Below are 19,962 nucleotides of genomic sequence, written 5' to 3' on the forward strand. Positions count from 1 at the left end.
TTAACCTGCAGTTAAGCTGGAAGGTTCTATTCTTTCTATGAATTTATGGGAGAACACTAATTGCAAAATTTTGTCTGGTTTGGTTGCTGTATCAGCTGGCCTAACACAAGATAATTACATTTGAGTTTTGCCTGTGCTATTTAAAATCTATATCATAATATGAAGTATTTTCAATATTATATGATCAGTTTTCTAAGCAACAAAATTTTCTCAAATTGAAGTAGTATGGTACAGAACACAATTATATATTAATGTACAAAGCTTAAATTTATCCATATTATATGATTTTTTTTTAAGCTATCTTCTGATATTTTAAGTTTGCTGTTTACAGAATCATAGAATCATTAGGGTTGGAAGGCACCTCTGGAGATCACCTCATCCAACCCCTTGCCAAGGCAGATTCACCTGGGGTAGGTGACACAGGAACAACTGCACATAACAAGGAACTATTAGTTATGCTTTCCATTATTTTAAGTGTTTGCTTTTTCTATGTGCCTGGAAAGGATTTAGAAATTGAAATTAATATTATCCAGGTCTTCCTCATCTATGACTTGTGTAGTGCATAATATACAGTGCATGCTTAAAAATAAGTATGAATATTCAGATGAAAACTCCCAGTGTGAACAAAACAAGAAATTCATTCCTATAAGTGTATGATTACATTTAGTTCCAGTTCTACTTAATCATTCAGGAAAATCTCCATAACATTTCTTATCCTTACAAATAATGCACTGTCACGATCAAAGGAGATGAGTAGATTCTATAAGGCAATCTCATGTGTGCAGTTATATAGTGCTGTACAGGTAAATGTGTGAGGCTGTGATTTTAAGGCATGATAAAGGTTTTGATTGGCTGCAGAGCATCAAAGGTTAGGATTTAGGTGCAAGGTATTATGTTGATCTGCTTTGCTGTTGTTATGGCACACTTTGTTTATCATGCTTCAGTGGTGTGGTCTTGGACTGAAGATTTTAAGTGCCTGCCATCCACAGTTATTCCTTCTCATACCAAAAGGGCAAGGTGAAGGGAGGGAATAGCTTACTGTGAGTCAGCACAGGGGCAGGGACCTATGGAAGAATGAGCAGTACATGACAGGAAGCATGAAATAATGTTTTAGCAGTCACTTTGCACAAAAGAGTTCCTTTGTATTGGAAACTGCTCTGAACTGGCAATAATAAATGTAAAGATAATGATAGTTTTGAAGTATATAAAACACATTGTCATTCTAAAAATCTTAATTTCTTTATCTGTTTTTTGTTTTGACCCATGTCACTGTGAAAATGTCACTCAAACCTAGAGTAATAATCTCTCTCCTCCTCTCAAATATGCTAACTTGTTTTTTTCTGCACTACATGAGGGCATATACAATGCATGCTCATGTGAAAGAGAGATTTGTCTGAACAACTCCTGGAACTTGTGCTCTTAATCATGATCAATGTCACAGATGGTAGGAAACCTCTGTTGTGGATAGGTGACACTCTGTTTGTTGCTCTACAGGCATAGGAGTAAAAAACCTGACTGGCCAGGTCAAAAACCTGCAAGCATCACTTGGAATTTGTTTTAACTGATAAATCTGCAATTTAATCCATAGTGACAACTTCCCAAAGCTCCACTATCAATCTATACATATTTGCTTCTTACACAGTCTTGTTATGACAATTAGAGTCAGTGCATATGCAAAGGTTGCAGACCTGATAGGAATCAGGTCTAGAAGTCCAATCTAGAACCACCACTTATAGCTCTAGAATTCTTTTGAAGGATTTCCAACTGGTCTTATTCTTCTATTTTATCACATAGAAACTGGATAGAACAGAAATCATGATTTCCCCAGGTTTTAAATCAGAGTTTTTGAAATTCATGCTGTTGGCTAATTTATATATCATCCCTTAAGACCTCACAGAACCCTTCAGACAGAGGAAGTTTTTGAAATGGAAGTGTGGTAGATAAATAATTTAAAGGGAATCTTTATAGGTTTTAATGACTTTGAAGCAAGGCAAATGTTTTCTTTGAGATTTATAGAAAAATCCTGAGGAAAAGAAAAAGAAATGGATTTAGATGTGGAATATTATATTACCTTGCAGAACACTCGGTGATTCTGAAGCATTTTCATTTGATTTGAGACAGTAATGCCCAAATGGAATTTTAATATGAAACATGTTGCAGCAAACATGAAAAGAACAAGCCTACTATATTTGGAGCTTTTAATGTTGCTTGTGGCCTCAGAGTTGTCTTCAAACCAACTGAAGTGTACCACAGCAAAACAAAATCCTACCTCAAGAGGGGTCAAAAAAAAGATATAAAGGGCTAGACTAAATTATGAATTTAATGAAATAATTTATTTATTCACTTACAGAAGCTGACAATCATAGTGAATGAGGGATGTGATGAATTTTTCAGTCTTTATCATCACTGAAACATGGGGAAGCCCTGAACATGTATTTTTCATTTTGTTGCACTGGGAATAAAAAGGTTGTGTCAAAACTGAGGCCATTGCCAGGCACATATGATGTATTCTTTCAGAAAACAAAAAACCAAAACAAACCCAAACCAGAAAAAGCACAAAGTTAATAATTTTTATCTGACTTAAATTATGACACCTGACAGAGGGTGTTAACACTGCATGTAGAGGATGAGACTGAACACACACGCCATATCCTCTCCCTCACACACCCTTTCTTCTAAAAAAGTCTTTAACTTCACATTTGCCACAGCTCCTCTGTTTCCTTGCTTTTATCCATGCAGTTCCCAGTTAGCATGGATCCACGTCTGCGAGGATTTTGGCATTCCGCAGCCAAGGGCTGCTTTGGCAGTCGTAAGCTGCTGGAACAAAGTCCCATTTCTGCTGGAGTTCCTTTAATTCCTGTACTTTCACTCTCTGTGCAGTGAAGCCTTTAAGATTTTAAGTCTTTTTTTAAGTTAAGTGCATTTCAATATTACTTGACTGTAAAGGACCCACAGTTCAAACCAAGTTGCTTTTTATTTCAGCTGAGGTTACAACTGTTGTGCTCTTCCAGAAATGTCTTCAGATAACCCATGTAATGGGAATTGATTTTTCTCTTCTGCCATGAGTTTTGTAGCCTGCCCTGGAAGTAATGGTACTGATCTACTTATTTTTAAATACATTCCAGGTTCTTCTGAACTCCTTCAGGAGGTCATTTAGGTATCTTCTCACTCTGGACTTGTTATTAGAGCTAATGGAGTGGTTTTTTGCTGATCAGACTTTAAAATCTCATAAGACTGAGGTGATTTTTAAACTTGATGTCTGCATTTCATTTACATTTTTATTATCTGCCGAGATGTAAACTACATTCCATGTCCTGGAATGCCATGTTCTGACCTCTTATATAAATCATCATCCTTTCACTCATCATGGTAATATTGCTAATAACTCTGTGGCAAAGCAGTTTGACTTTGGTCAAATCAGAGGGATTTGTACTTTGAAATTAGTGATTGACTAAGCAAGGCTTTCAGTCCCACTTACTGCAGTGTGAAAAGAGGAAATGAAATATTTCCATGTGTTGGAAAGACTTGCTAATATTGGCATGAAACTGAACAAATGGCTCTTAAACAGATGTGAATTTTGAGGAATGGTATATTGAAAGAGTAGCCTGACAAAATGAATGAGGGAAAACATTTGATGTTCATAGAGGGAAGAATGATACACTTGAAAAACTGAAATGAGAAATGTATTTTGCAGCTAAGGAAGACACTGAGAAGGATGATAGCAATTGAATCTCAGAGCCATTTCTTTATGTGTTATTTTATTTTCTTTTACTTTATTTTTCTTCCTACTAAATTACATAAATTTTCTTTTTCATTTTTCTTTTAATTTTAATTTTTAGTTTTCTCCCTTCCCTTCCCTTCCCTTCCCTTCCCTTCCCTTCCCTTCCCTTCCCTTCCCTGCAATTAAATTACACTAAATGAAACTTAACTAAAAATAATTATAATTAATTTAAAATTGAAATAAAATGAAATACATTTTAATAAATAAAAATTTGGATATAATAAAAATGCATTAAATAAATTAAAATTAAAATTAAGTTTTTGTTCATCATTTTGGCTTTTTTTGCCCTCTTTATTTTTATCTTCCTAAGCAGAATCAAAATAATTCAAGCACAAACTCTAGAATTCAACATAAGCTCAGAACTGACTAGACTCACTGGACTTTCAGAAGTATGAGAAGGCCTTTTAAGTGACTTTTCAGTTGGTATATTTACTGGGCTTAAAATGTATTTTCTATTCCAAAGTGTCTGTCTTGAAAATTTCTTGCAGAATATAAAATTGATTCCCTTTGTGTGCAGCCCCTTTTTCTAGTGCTAATTGAGTTTTGCTAAAAATTTTTAAAATAATTTCTAATTCAATTTAGCATTTATAAATTACTGAAACACAGCTGAAGGCCCACTAGACAAACCTACTCTATTTTATAAGTCTGAAATGTGCATATCTGAAGGTATGAGAAATGTTGCCTTTAATACTCCATGGTTTCCAGTGCTACTTCCTTGTTCAGTTTATGGCTTAACTCCCAGTAGCGTGTACATTCATTTTCAGTGTTGTGTTTTGTTTCAGATTTTCTGGTTTTGCACATTTGCTTGTGACATTGCTCATTAATCTGTTCCTTCTGCAGCTCCTTGGACTGTTACAGAAACTGAGATTTAAACTAGCATCAAGTCTAATGATTACAAATGCAGTTCTAATTTTGCAATGCACAAACAGTTAAGAGAAGATGAGCAGCTGTTGGCACAAAACAGCAGTAGGTGTTCATGTGTTTGAGATGCACCAAAGGTCAGAAATTAGTTTCATATTAAATGGTTCTAGAGGTTAAAATAGAGGGGATCAGCTATGGATACATGTATGAACTCACACACATATTTCTCCTTTCTCGCAGTGATGCAAAATAGAAAACCTTTGGGCAAGGTCCTATATAATCACAAAAATACCTCTTATGAAGAAAATCAGGATGTTTGTCATGCTGTCAGAGGAGTACAGGTATATTACTGTTCCTCATAGAACAGAAAGATCATCAGGAGCTGCCACTATCACATATGTAAAAGTGAAGAAAACTCTTTGCAGAAAAACAGGTTTTTATTTGAATAGAAGAATGAGGGAAAGGTCATTCCTATGGTTATTGAAGTAGCAATTGTAAGTGTAGTAGTGGCCACCAAAAAAAAACATTGCTGTACATAAGTTTTCAGAGGGCAAGGGAATAGATGCCAATGTCGAGTTAGAGAATAAGACTTGGATGTGCTGCCTTTCAACTCATTTTACCACGTCTGATCACTGACCTGAAAAAAAGAATTAGCATTACAGTGTGTCTGAAACCTAATTGTGCTTGGGTACAGTTAACTAGAACACTTGCTGCCAAGTGTTGCAAACTTGATAGCAAGAAACTCATATAGCAAATATTGATCTGTGCAATTCCCAAAGGAAAAGGAATCAGCTCTTTTTCAGGTGAAGAATCTGATTCTAACCAAAAGAATGAGGTGAACTTCAGAGGAAATCTCTGAATGTTTTTTAGAGTGGAAATGCAGCTGTTACTGTCATTTAATACCTTGAACCAGGGAATCAATTGGGTACTTCATAAATCTACCTTATTGAGGAAAGCACTCAGCACAAACTTAGTCTTTAAACTTGAATAAAAATTTTCCTTTCTGGAAAGGCTGGGAAATGTTTTATGACTTCTAAGGCAAACTTACTCCAGCAAGACCATGCACACCTCACATCTGTAACAGGCTTCAAACCCCTTTTCCAGTTTTTGTTACACAGTGATACCATGGTCTAACCCGGAATGGCAGATCTTGAGTGACTGAGACTAGGACATGAAGCAAGCTGTGAAGGGATTTACAGTGTGAAAAGATTTACAATGTGAAATGTCTGGGATGTGAAAGCAAAATTTATTCTCTATGATATAAACAGTGTCACAACTCCTATTATAATTATGCACTGAAGCAGGCTGAGATGAAGATTTTACTAACACATATAAACTGCCCTTTCTTTGTTGATTTAGACCAGCAAAAAAAATCATTCACAGGTTCATGTCTTTGTGCTAAGCACTAAGCTAAAAAAGCAAATAAGAGAGAAAAAGGGAAAGACCAACACCCAATAAGGAATAGGATTGTCCTTGCTTTACATGGACATTTTATTCTTCTGTCCATGGTACTGATAAATAAAGCTAATACATATGTGTTCCGCTTCTGGACAATTTACTGGTTTTAATCACTGCTCAGCAGAAAATCTGCTTTTTTCTTGATTCCTGATCCATGAGGTTCTTCTTGGTGGTCTTACAGAGAGTTCAAATAAAAACGTTCATGTCAAGCAGAGCAAATTTAAAAACTATTAAAATGGTTCAGCACTTATCTTTCTAGAAAGGCAAATTTTCCAAAGGCCCGTAAGAGATGCTTTAGAGGGAAATGCTACAGCAGAATGTGTACCTCATATCACACTGACTCCTGGTTGTTCATGTGTGATGGACTTTATCCTTCCAGCATAAGATTTAATTTATATCCCTAATAGAGAAAGTTCATAGCTCTGACAGACAGACCAGGGAGGAGCTCTGTGGTGTTTCCTGCTTCGTCCAGGTCTGTTTGTGATGACCAAGTCACTGCTGTTTGCTCTCAGAATTTAGTGTTTCCTGCTTGGAGCAGGTCAATCCCATAACCAGCAGCAGAGCTGTGCCCTCTTGGAACCAGAGGCCAGCAGTGTGATCTTGGAAAGGAGGGGAGGACAGCAACTTCATGTCCTAGGACAGCATATCCACAGTGTCTTTACTGTGGTTGAGAGACTGGGCTGCAACTGATACTGCCTTCTGTGGTATTCATGGGCTCAAAGTATTCCCAAGAGAAAGCTTTTACTTATACCTTCATTGTTTTATTAAGGTTTGAGGTTTCATAGTGATTTCCTGGAGCAGAGTTTCGTCGGCTGGATGTGATGCTCAACTGCTGACTGGGATTCAGGCCAAATGGAAAACCAGCAGCAAGATGACCTGCTCACAATAAGTAGAGCAAAGAGCTCTTGATCCTCGTGTGAATGGCTTAATCTGTTTTATACTGCAGTTTTCCATCAGTAAAACGGGGATAATTGCACTCTACTGCCCTCAGGGGTGTTGTGAGTGTAAACACACTACAGGTTACAGAGCGCTCAGACGCACTGGCTGAGAGAACTCTAAAAATATTGGGAAAGAACAATTTGCACAACAAATAGGCAATTCTGAAGCAGAGACAGGAACGTGCTGGGCAGAGTCACTTCTCAGCCCACACTCAGATTGAGACTACAATTAACAATAAGGCAAATGTGCAAAATTGGGGTGTGCTGGTTCTGAACTGGCTATGCTAGTGACTTTCCTTATTACTGACTTTCCTGCCACCAAAGCCATTACAATTCTGCAGCAGCAGGGAAGGGTCCCCCAGCTGGGCTCCCCTGGACCCTGCTAACACACACTCTTCCCTATCAGTGCCTTGAAGCTGCAAACAGGCTTCAAGGCATAAATGAATCTTATGCTTTGAGGGGAGGTCCTCCTTGGTCATGTTGGCCTAGCTGGGGGACACAGTGTGGGTTCCTTGAAGTCTTTTTTCCCAGGAGAAAATGCCAGATGATGGAAGGATATTGAGACACTGCAATGATATGGAAACATTCATGGGTTTGGTTTTCTTATGATGCAGCAGGCTATTTTAAAGTTCTAGGGCAAAGAGGTTTCCAAAGTTGCATGGACTTTTAGGGAAGCTCACAAAATGTAATAATCATCTAAGAATAGATTTCAGCTGACTGGAAGGATACATTTCAGGATACAGAAAGAAACCTTTCCATTGATGTCAGGGAATTTTATTGCAGGATGCAAGTGAAGGAAGAACATAGCCAGATTTGTGCAGAAAGTGCTAAGTGCCTTTTGGATAGAATTTGCAACTGCTAATGTTTTCTCACCTCAAAACCTTTCTGTAATGGTAGGCTTGCTGGGGAATGCTACTCACACTGGGTCAAGGTGAAATAAAAATAAGAAATCTTTGCTGTCCCTACTGTGAGAGGTACAACTTGCTACTATTTTTCCTTCTGGCAGGACTTTGGAACCAACTGTATCCAACAAATGCAAATTGTGATGCTAATTTAATTAAGCAAGCCATATGAAATCAGAAAAAATTACAGTCCATGGTCAAGAGCAGTTTTTTATTTATTGGCAGTACATCAATACCTAATTGAAAAAGATTACATAATTGCTTTTGATTGTGATTTAACCCCAGCAAGCCTCACGTAGGCACTAGTTCAGCCTCTCCTCCACAGGGAGAGAGAGGAGAGGATCAGAATGTTAGAAGTGTAAAAAAATGGTTTGAGATGCAGTTTAATAGGTAAAATAAAATTTGTGCACACAAGCAAAGCAAAAAAATCCAACACATGGCCCCTTAAAATGTGCTATGAAGAAAATTAACTCTATCCCTACTAAAAAAAAAAAAAAGTACAACAGAAGACAGAATAGGATGCCTGTAAATCTAGTTTTTATCTTTATTATGGTAGAATCTGAGTATCGAATGACCTTTCATATGCTTATCCTTAGAGCATGCCAGTGACACAGGACATTTCAAACCTGAAGGACAGTAAGGTCAAGGGTCAGAACTTTACCATTTTAATCACAGGTAAACAGCTTGCCACAAGCTGACTGCAGTTCAAGTCAGGACCACAGTATAAGGCTTTTGAACTGCTATTACTTTTGTTATGCAAGCCAGTGTAGGGGTTAATGGAAAAAGTTAAATCTGTGAAGTGCTGTGATAGAGTGGAAAGTGTCTTTGAACTTGAGACGCTGAAAGTGAGGCTTTTGATTTCTTCACTTCAGTTTTATCTCTTCTCTTCATTCCCTGAATTCCAATGCCCTGTCTTTGTGCTTCACTTCTTCCTCTTTTCTTGGTCAGCAATAAAACCTGTGAATGATGAAGAGAGGATCAGAAAACCAGGGACACTGATTTCCTCTCTTCAGGACTAACTTTTGCCAGTTTATGCTACTTTTGTGTCAGTTTTCAATGCTTGATAACTAATTGCCTTCCTTTCTTCCATCTTTAATATAACTGTCAGGATTCAGATCAATCTGTCAAATATCACAAGCCAGAGTTTAATGCATATTTACTTGGGAACTGAGATTTGGGGATGGGGTTGGGGAGAGGGATTTCTGAGCAACCTCTGATTAATGATTCAGGTATCTCAGGGCTTTAGAGTGCTGCTATTTCCACAGAAAGAGTGCAGAAAAGAGGTTGTGCTACACTGTAAGCTGCTGTTTGCTTGGTCATCACCTCCAGAGTGAAAAAGTGTTTCTTGATGTTTGGAGCAACCTCCTGTGTTTCTGTTTGTGTCACTGCTGGTCCTGTCACTGAGAACCACTGGAAAGAGCCTGGCTATGTCATCTTTATGCCTTGCCTTCAGGTATTATCTAGATTTAGTCAGATTAATTAGTTAATAAGGTTAGTAAGATTTAATGAGATTAATTAGATCAATCATTAATAATTATCCCCCCAAAAGTTTCCTTCTCCACAAAGAACAGTTCTAGTCCAACCTTTCATCATAGGAGAGATAATCAAATAATTTTTGTGTATTATGCTCAATAAGTCCATGTCTTTCTCTGAGGTGCTCCTGTCCTAAAGTTTCATGCCACAACTCACAGCAACTTCTTTTGCAGGACTTTAAGAGCTGGAGACTTGAGAAAAATTGCTGCTCAATCAATTGTGAGACATGAGAGTTGGGGCTGTAATAGTGTGGAATGGAGTAACCACAGCACTCCTTTTCAGCAGGACTGGAAAAAGTAGCGTGGGAATAAAGGCCTCAACTGTGACCTGACATGGACACTATTCTTGTTTGTCTGGGCTGACTTCAGTGTCATAAGCCAGTGGTGGTGAGTTTGGAATAACACATGAGATAAATAAAGGAATGGGGCGAAAATAAATTCTATTTTATATTAAAATGCTGATTTAAATGCTGTTTTCAGTCGTCCATGAATGTGTGAGCTGACTCGCGACTGGAACAGCTTACATTTAGAGGTTTTTTTGGTTGCTTGCTTGTTTCCTTGTTTGGTATTTTTGTTCAGTTTACTTCTTTGATATTTTTTTCAAGACTGAGATCATAATTACTGTAGTGCCATGCTGAAGGGACAAGAGAACTTGTCCACAGTACTGCAGCTTGATGACACTTATTTTGAAGTTTCATACTATTAGGAGATTTTGCAGGTAGATATTTTTTGTGTTTGTTTTCAACCATGATTTTAATATAGAAGAATATTTTATTTATTCTATGGTAGAAATCCACATATGAATTAGTAGAATAAGATTTTACCATGGCAGATTCCAATTTACTCATAATGCATTTAAGTATTCAAATCCTTAAATAAGTATTCAAATCCTTAAATAAGCAGGTATCAGAAACACAGAAAACATTAAACTCCCTGAGATATAAAGATACAGGGGATTTCCGAGAATAACAGAAAATAAATTAAATTTAGCACTTAAAATTAAATACACAAACAGCACACATGATTCAGAATTTCAGCTGTGCTTTCAAAACTGCTTAATGGAAATGAAAAAAAAAATAAAAAGAAAATTATAAAGTAATGAAAGAAATAATTAAGACAACAAACAAAATAAAACCCCAACAAACAAACCTGCACTTACAGCTAGAACTACAAGAAGAAGAAAAATATTTGCAAGCCCTGGTATACACTGCCACTGTATCTAAATAAAACTCAGTCATGTCCAATTGTTGGGAAATAGTGTGTTTCACATGACAGTATTCCAGACATATAGTTCAGTAACGTGTGCATGTGCACATTTGGAAGATTAAAGATAGGCACTTAAAGCCTTTTAATGGTTGAAACTTCAAGTTTAACATCAGTCCTGCTTTTTCATCAGTGCACTGTATTTTCCAGTGTAGCATCCTGACTTCCTCAGGGATCACATTGTCTGCTACTTAAAATATTCTCACAATTCAGAGTTAACACCCTTGTGCAAACAGAGGAGTACTTTCAGCTCTGGGCAGCTTTCTTCTCACTCTTCCTGCTGTTCAACATTTCTGCCTTGGCCTTCTGTGCTTTTCTGTGAAGCCCTGTGGCATCCTTTCAGAACAGACCTGTTGAAGTCATCTTTTCAAGTTCATGAAAAGTTCTTCATGAAGCTGTCACCATAGACTGAAGAAAGCCTTTCCTTTCATATATCAACAAGTGTTGTCCTTTCAGTGGTTTTATTTATCTATACCACTTCTCCTCTTTTCTTTTTTCAAACCTTCATCAATACTTCTATCCCTTGACAACACACCTTCTCAGCCCCCTTATTTTAAATTAGAACAATGCACCTTTGTCCCCTGTCCTTATATAGGTTTGCACAGCATTTCCTTCCCTTATTTTGTATACATGCTCCTGTTTTTAAAACCATGCTTAATTACCTTCACCTCAATGCTACAGAGGTGCTCCTGTTACCAATGATAGCACATATTATCACTGCTTTCTTAATCTCCAAGGATTGATAGAGGGTTAAAGTGAGAGCAGCATCCGCAGGAACTAAAAGATATTTTCCCCTGTATTATTTATGGTTAGATATAAATAATATTAGCTATACTGATGATTCTGTGAAAAAGACATTCTTCCTTCTTTGAATTAATTAGCTAATGCAGAGCTGAAGGTTGTCCAGCAGACACAAAAAGGAGGTGCACCATCCTTCTTGAAATTAAAGAGTTGTGGGGGGAGGTGAACTGAAATTTGTTTACAATAAGTGATCATTCTTATTTTAATACATCAAGCTGTCAGCATCTTTTGAAAAGAGATGAGGTAATTTCAAAGTTAGCAATTAATTTTGTTTTTTATTAATTGATGAACTGGCAACTATGGAGCACTACCCAAATAGCTGTTTTATTATTCCTTTCCAGCCTTTCTGTTCAAACTTATTTAAACTCTCTATTGCAAGCTCTGGGATGCCTCTGGTACCTATTTCCATGCTTACCTCAAAAGGCCAGCTGTTAACTGGCCACACGAGCACACCTGAGCAGTGACAAAGCTGTACACACAGTCACACTGGATATTGCTGCTGATCCAAAGCACTTGTGCACTTGATCCACCCACTCTGATGCAGTTGAATTGCTTACACAATTTGTAGCAGAAGCCTTAGAAGATCTAGTTGTGGGTCCAGGTGTCCAAGACTGTGCTTATAAGGAAAGTAAAGCTGAGCTTTTGGTTTAAATGTACTGAGATTAATTTTCAACCTCTTTTCAGAACAACCTCTGGTGGTTCTGTTGGGCCCTGTTGTCACCAGTAGAAGCTTTCCCGCTCATGAATGGCATGAGAAATATCTAAACTTTCTCAGAGGATGTTAAAATAATGTGCAATAATTGAGAGTTTTGGATCAGAACCTGAGAGTATCTAGAACTGAACCATGTCTTTGACCACCCTTGACAGGACTCTTGGTAGTCCCTACCAGGAGGAGCACAATGGTGGTTTATGAAGTCCTGGGAAACTGCAGGATGCTCCCATCTTTCTGAAGGAGAGAAATCAATGAGGGAGTGAGGAACTTGAGCAGGTTTGTTAGCATCAGTTAGGAGGAGGGAATGAAAAAGCAAGGGTAATTTAGAAGTTTCTCTGTCAATAGCTGCTTTATGGTGAAAAATGAGGGGGAGGACTGGAAAGCCTACAGTTCTTTAGGTCAACAGTGTTCATGATATTTTTTCACAAAAGGTAAATCTTTTTAGTGCAGTTTAGCTCAGAAAGGAGAGATGAACCTGAAAATATATCTGAAAAACAGTGGAGATCACTGCTCTAGCTACAGACAGCTCCCTCCCTCCTTTAAAAGAAGCACTCTTAAAGGCACAAACCTACTCTTGTAGACCATACCCTCACGTTCATATTCACATAGTGTGTGACTGTGACACTTCAATCCCCAAACAATTCACTGAAGTATATTTAATTAATAAGCATCTTACTCTCCTATACATCATTGTCCTGCCAACAGTCACAAACCAGTGGGAAACAATGTGCAAAATATCTGTAATGCATTTTTCTCCCTTAAAAAATAGATAGGCCAGGAAATACGCTGCAGACCTTGCTGGGTCCACTGACAGATTGTAGCACTCAGAAGGTGCTGCTGTGCTGGGCAATATATGAAGCTCTAAGTCAGAAACACAGGATAATTAGGGCAGCAGAAGTAGTCCCTTAAGAGTGTGCTGTTTAATGATCAGCTTCCTATCATCATCATCTTCATTATCATCATCATCTCATCTAATGGCTCACCAGCAGTCTTGCCTAAAGGTCTTTATACTGGGTTTTGTGGTAATGTTCATGTCAGAATGCCAGCAAGGAATTTTTGTTGCTAATTTAGAAGGCTGAGTACTTTGCAGGACTTTTAGGTATTCAGTTTCATCAGGTCCTTCATAGGGAAAGCTCACTAGTTGTTCAGTGCTTAAAGAAAACCAAAAATCAGTAAATTTTCTCTGAGGTTTTATTCGTCAAATGCTATGAGGCCTTTGCAGAATAAAACTTCAGAGAAAAGAAAAAGAAACAAAATAAAGTAAGCAAGCACTAAACCCTGATTTATCTGCAAAAAGGATTGTCAGGAATTAAGCAATTGTTTGGAGTCTTGGCACTGAGGGTTTATTGAAGAACAGGCCACTGTGAATTTAAATTTTTTTCATTTTCTTCTTGCCTACAGTTTAGTTTAACTTTCATTGTGAAATGAATATGCCTTATGTTTTTATTTCAGATATCTTACAAACCAGTTTGAAAAATCAATAACACATAAAAAAAAATTGATCAAGAAAAATGTTTAAATAAACCACCTGTCAACAAAGACAAATTCAAACTCATTGTTAATATGATAAAGGTAAAATTCTCTTTCTCTTTTGATGGTACTTTCCATATCACTTTCTGTCATGCTGTTGATCAAATTCTGAATTTACCAGAAGCCTTTTGTGAGTTCAAAAATAATATTAAAAATAAGGATAAATATATTTTTTCTTGCTATGTCTTGCAGATTTTAATGAATTGTCAGGATTTCCATCTCCCTATGCACTGTCATCTCTGAAGAACAGGGGATGTAATTATATGGTGAGAATGACTAAGGTTAATGAGCTTTTGATATTACTTCCAAAGGAAAATATTTTTCCAGTATAAGTCACTACAACTCACCCACTGTCTCAAGGAGTCTTCAGACTGGATAACAAAACAAACATTCATTTAGGCATTTAAATAAATAGTTACGTTTTCAGAAGTTCTGAGTATTTCCTATGGAACTCGTCTGTGTGCCTATATAGATGGGTTTTTTAAAGCCCAGTGCCTGTAGCCTTATAAAGAATGAAAGAAAATTAGCACATTTTTTCACCAGGACATTTAGAAAACTTTTATTCTTTTTTCTTGTTGACTAAAAGTCAACTTTAGTAATTTAGAGTTGAGCTCATTTGGAAATGTGTTCAATGTTACTACTGAGCACTCTGGAAAAACTATCTCTGTTCAAAGTTCTATAAAATTTACGTGTGTCTGGATCACTGTTTCTTTGCTTTGTTTGTCAAATTTAAGAAATAATTCTCTAACATAGGTGGATGTTTACTGTGTTGGTGTTTAGCGAGTGAGTTGTAACAGAAAAAAATTGTGAGGGCCCTTGTTATACACATTGTTATTTAAACCACTGTCATCAAAGTGACACTATTCTCAAATTTGAATGTAAATCCCTGTTATCAATCATTGCAGAGTTTGTGTGAGACACTAAGCAGTTGCATTTCCAAATAAAAGAGGCTGGCTGCAGACATGCTGGATGGTTTGTTTTGAAGGTGAGGTATGAAATTCTGGTAATGGTGACTGTCATCTCAGGAAAAAAAATGTCCTCCAGGAGGTTTCATTTTCAAGGGTAAATATTCTCCTCTGCAGAGTGAGTATTTTGCCATGGCAAGACACCTACATATTCCAGTAAGCGGGTTTTCCAAATTATGTCTTTACTTTGTGCCTATTGCATTAGCACAGTCACCTTGTCATTCAAATCCCTGTAATGATCACTTCTGAAACATTTACACCCCGTGTTTGGCTGGCTGGTTGCTGCTTACTCAGTAGGAAGATTATTGATTGCGGGCACTTATTAAGAAAGTACAGAGCAATAAGCTGTGAGAGCTGTTGATAATTCAAAAGGTGAAGCTGGCAATTATATAGGGATCAGGGGGATTATTATATACAGGGCCTAGGAAAATATGACTGATGGATGTGGCACTGCTGTTATGACTGCTTGAAATAAAATGTATCATTATTGATTTCTTTTGTTGGTCTTTTTTATTGCGTTTTAAATCTACATATTTTTCATGCAAACAGTCTATTCTACACTTGAGCTATAATATGCTACTGTAACTTACTGATTTATGAATATATCCCTCTTTTATAGTATTTTCACCTCCTGCTACAGATTTTTTCAAATTTTTCCACTCCACAGTAACTATTTGAATAGGACAGAAATCAAGTGTCTGAATTTTGCTACTTCCTCTGTTGCCTCTGTAAAATGATTTTTCTTCTAATGGTGAGAAAATGAAGAGTGCAAAAAAAAAATTTTAAAAGCCCCATATTTTGGGCACCAAATGAATATTAAATATATATTTTTTAATTATTAACTCTTACTTTCACCTGTCATGTTAGGTGGCATGTTTAGCCTTATGCCATTCTTCCTTGTTTTAATTACCTTTAGCTAGTTTCCTTAATTTTGCGTTAATATTCCTCCTGCTTATTTCTTATGCCATTTCCAGATGTTAAATGACTATATTAACATCAGAGAATATTAATAAGGTAATATTCCTAGTGCAAAATATAGAAAAGCCTTGCTCTTTTGAGAAAAGTCCACTGTCACAGCTTAATTTGTACTTTCATGAATACCCACTCTATTGGAAATCATCTCAATTTCCAGAGTTTGTAAACCAATGTAGAATCAACTTATAGAAGAAGATTTTCTTTCTGCTCTGCAAAACCACAAACAACTGAAGACTTTTTTTAAAGCAGTGTCCTAGGTTGTAAGATAAACTTGTATTCTATTTGCCATCTGTTGAAGGCAAACCTGTTGGGCAGGTTTTGTTATCTTTTCCAAGAACCGGTTTTGCTCCTAAGAGGTAATAGTTTGTTAGTGGGCCATTGACTGATTCAATGCAGGGCTGGTAACGTAACACCATCCTATTGTGAGATGTTCCACCCAGAGGGGGAAGCCAAGCACTCTTTTATTGGATATAAGGGGGTACCTTTTTGGGGACAGAGCAGCTCTTTACTTTGGGGGATTGCCAGAGAAGCAGCTCTCTTCGGCGGCACTTGCAGCGAAGCAGCCGGAGCGCGCTGAGGCGACGGCAGCGGAGCTCAGAGGCAACCCCGGCGCAGAGGAAGACCGGCCCCACTGCCACCAGATCTTCAGAGGAAAACTATACCCTTCTAAAGATCACCACTGCAGCTGCAATTCATCAATCACTGCAAGGGGAGCAATCATCCCAGCAGGACTGCTACTGGCACCCCGAATCCTCAGGTTGTGGACTTTTTCACTGGTTTTGTTTGTACCGATTGCATTTGCCTTTTTAAATTGTTGTCTAGTTTTCTCCTAGTAAAGAATTGTTACTCCCATTCCCATATCTTTGCCTGAGAGCCTTTTGATTTAAAACTCCTAGTAATTCAGAGGGAGGGGGTTTACCTTCTCCATTGCACAGGAGGCTTTAGCCCTCCTTCGCAGACTCCTGTCTTGTCGAACCTAGACAAGCAGAATACCACATACTCAGATGTTCTCTCTGTCTGTGAAAATGTCATATTCCTTTTATTCAGAATTATTTTTTTTCTGATAGTTTCCATTCTTAGCATTTGTCTAATAAACAAGGTTTTTACCTCCAGTGAGGTTTGTGTTAATGGTGGAAAGAGGTGGGGAAAATAGCATGAAAATTTTATACAGTTGCATGCCTTATTATTCTGCATAAAACTAATATTCTGGGAGACTGTCAGCTTCATAAAGCATTACAGCCACCCCACTCTCTTCTCTACTATTTTTGCATGCAGGATTTGGTCCTCTTATCACTGAAAAAAATCTATTCAGTCATTATTTGGGTAAAGTTGACTTTTAGCCAAATCCAGAACAAGTCCCACAAGCCAGAGGCCTAATCAATACCACACTAACTGCTCCATTAATCCTCTTTTGCTGCTATTTCCCTCTCATCTTTCCAGGAGACTGTTGTTACCTCAGAACAGATAATTGATTTTTTTTCCCTAGGTAATAAATGCAGCAGCTTTTCAGCGATACTTCCCACACCCCCCTGTACTGCAGGTGCCTCTCATGATGTGACTGAGCAGAGCTGCTTCCTGATTATTCCAGAGCTGGACGTGCTTCTAATGCAGAAATCCTCTGCTGATGTGACTATCAAATAAGCCCAGCTGGTTCATACCTGGATATTTCCACCTCAGATACTGCAGTAAGACAAGCAAATTTGCATGTTCTCATATGCAAAGGAATTTTACAAGATTAATCTCTTACATAAAGGGCCTAATAATAGCAAAGGACTAGATAAATAAAGTTGAGGCTGAAAGAGTTCTTGGACTTAAGGCTTTTAATTCAACAGATGATTAGTGTGCCGTGCACAGAGTACTGAAGTGTTTGGCTTGAAAGTCCTTGTACAAGTACAAAAGCTGAGCAGAAAATTTAAGGCCAAAAAAGTGTGCTTTTTGTCTTCAAAAAGGAGACTATGTTCCTGAAAAAGTAATGTAACACTAAGCACTTCCATTACTATTAGGAACAGTGCTGATTTGCTTCAGTTTTGGACCTCATTTAAGCTTCTTCTAAATTTTTACTGCTTTACTATAAGAAGTGTCTGATTTAAACAGCCAAAAAAAAAAAAAAAAATCTCAGTTTCTCTCTCTTTCCTATAATTCCTAGGTACTTGCAGCTAGGATGTGGAAGACAACTCCAGCAGAAGTAACAGGATTTTTGTACTAGTGATGTTCTTACAGATCAGGGGAAAAATTAACTTGTGCTTATTTGTTATTAGTATTTTTCTCCAAAAGACTTGGTGTTACTGGACTTTAATATTAGGAAGAACTTTTTCAAAGAAGAGGTGACTAGATATTGGAATGGGCTGCCCAGGGAAGTGGTAGAGTCAGAGCACTGGAAGTAGGACTTTTGATGTATCTGGGTGTATTACTGACTTTAAAACACACTTGTGGCCAGTGGGAAGTATGAAGTCCTGACCTGATATGACTTAAATAATAAAAAGTAGCTGAAAACAGTGAAGATAGAAAAATATTCCCACACTGCCCCTTGGAGAATCTGTGAAATAACTCAACTTTTGAGAACATGACCATTCTATGTTCAAAACAATCTCTTAATTATTCTTGTTTTAGCATTTTACTTACATTAGAAAAATTAAAAAGCAAAAGTAATTAATTTAATTCATAGAACACTGGGCACTGGATCAAATGAGAGAATGATGTCAGTATTTATGTACTGGGACAGTATCACCAAGCCACAATGGCTAAAATGAATAAATAAGGAAATAAATAAGTAGATGAGATTAAACTTGCAATCAAGTGCTAATCTACATTCAGAAGATAGAAGAAAAAGGGGTAAAAGGAACACTATGATTGAAGCAAACCTTTGATACGTGCTTTTTCTGTGCAGTTGTTGCTTATGCTGTGCATTTCTCCCCAGCAAACAAAATTCATTACCAAAATGTCTGTAACTCTTTTTGCTTAAATGAGAGGACAGAGGATGGTCAGATCATGACAGAGCAGATCCTTACTACAAAGACTCACCAGAATCTGAACATCATGCAGGAAACTTCATGCTTCTCACTGGGGCTTGTCAGACTTTTTGTGTTTGCAGAGGGATTTGGGGAAGTTTGCAAGTGTCAAGTGTACGTGGTGCAGCACAGCTCAACATCAGCAATGTAACTCCATGTCTCCTTTTTCCAGCTGATGCTAATGTCACTCAACAGAACAAATTAAAAAAAAAAATTAAAATTGTATCAGTAAAATATTCCAAGTAAAGTATTGTAAGTACTTTTTCTCATGTACAATAAGATATAATACTTGCAACAAACACTGTTTATTCAAGTCACCATGTCCACAATCAGTATTAAAAGCTCTTGTAGCTTTCAAACAACAGGTTTTGCCTCTCTCCAGATTACTATATTTGGAGAAGGTTCATAGCACCACAACAACATTAAAATAAGAAAATGTGATTAACTTCTTTAGGCAAGCATTTCTTTATTAATTTGCATTAAAGTAGGGTCACAAGAGGTCTTTTATTAACTATAACAGCAGTTTGGGATTGACCAGCACTGACTATCTGCAGAGCCATCAATTAATTCATATGAAATGGAGATTTCAGAAGTACCACACTGTTAACACATCGCTCTTGCTGTTCACTTTATAAAGTAGTCTGGCTTTTGTACAATAGAGGGGGCTGGATACAAAACACTCAGCTGAAGGAAAGACACATGTCATGTTTTTGATGTCAGTTTTAGCATTTGTCCTGCTGCCTTTTCCTCAGTAGTGGAGCATCTTCCATGTTGTAGTCAATGGCAATAATGAGGTTTGTTTGTAGCCAACAGCTCCTGTCAGATGGCCCTCAGAATAATAATTGCCTTTGTCTTGAACCTCAACAAGCATAGTAGGCCTATGGAAACAGATCCTCCCCGGTGTCTTATGACCTTAGAAATTGTCCTCATGACACCAAACAAGTGGATTAAAATTTCAGATTTTTCCTTCTGTCCCTATAAATAATTACAGGAGCAAGTGGATATAAGTAGATAAGAGGCAAGGAAATGTTAAATTCATGTCATCTTTAGCTGAGAAGAATATATTGAAGATAAAAGCAAAAAGATTGCAAATAGACTGAAAATTAATTTGAAATTATTCTAAAAGGAAAAATAAAACTAGTTGTCAGATAAGAGAAATTAAATTAAAATAAAATTTAAAATAAACAAAATTTAATAAAATACAATTAAATTAAAATTACGTAGAAATAAATAATA

The 19,962-nt window shown here is 37.1% G+C and overlaps 1 long non-coding RNA gene across 1 annotated transcript in view; it reads right to left on the minus strand.

Annotated features, from left to right (window-relative positions):
- Positions 1 to 8,470: 8,470 nt before the first annotated feature.
- LOC116183602 (uncharacterized) overlaps positions 8,471 to 19,962 on the minus strand; it is a 31,136-nt gene continuing 19,644 nt past the window's right edge. The window contains exons 2-3 of the long non-coding RNA XR_004148249.2: positions 18,740 to 18,904; positions 8,471 to 8,897 (exon numbers count right to left, since the gene is read on the minus strand). This is a non-coding gene — a long non-coding RNA (uncharacterized LOC116183602). The remainder of the gene's footprint in view (positions 8,898 to 18,739; positions 18,905 to 19,962) is intronic.

This window comes from Lonchura striata, chromosome 4 (assembly GCF_046129695.1).
Source record: "Lonchura striata isolate bLonStr1 chromosome 4, bLonStr1.mat, whole genome shotgun sequence".
Lineage (NCBI taxonomy): Eukaryota > Metazoa > Chordata > Aves > Passeriformes > Estrildidae > Lonchura > Lonchura striata.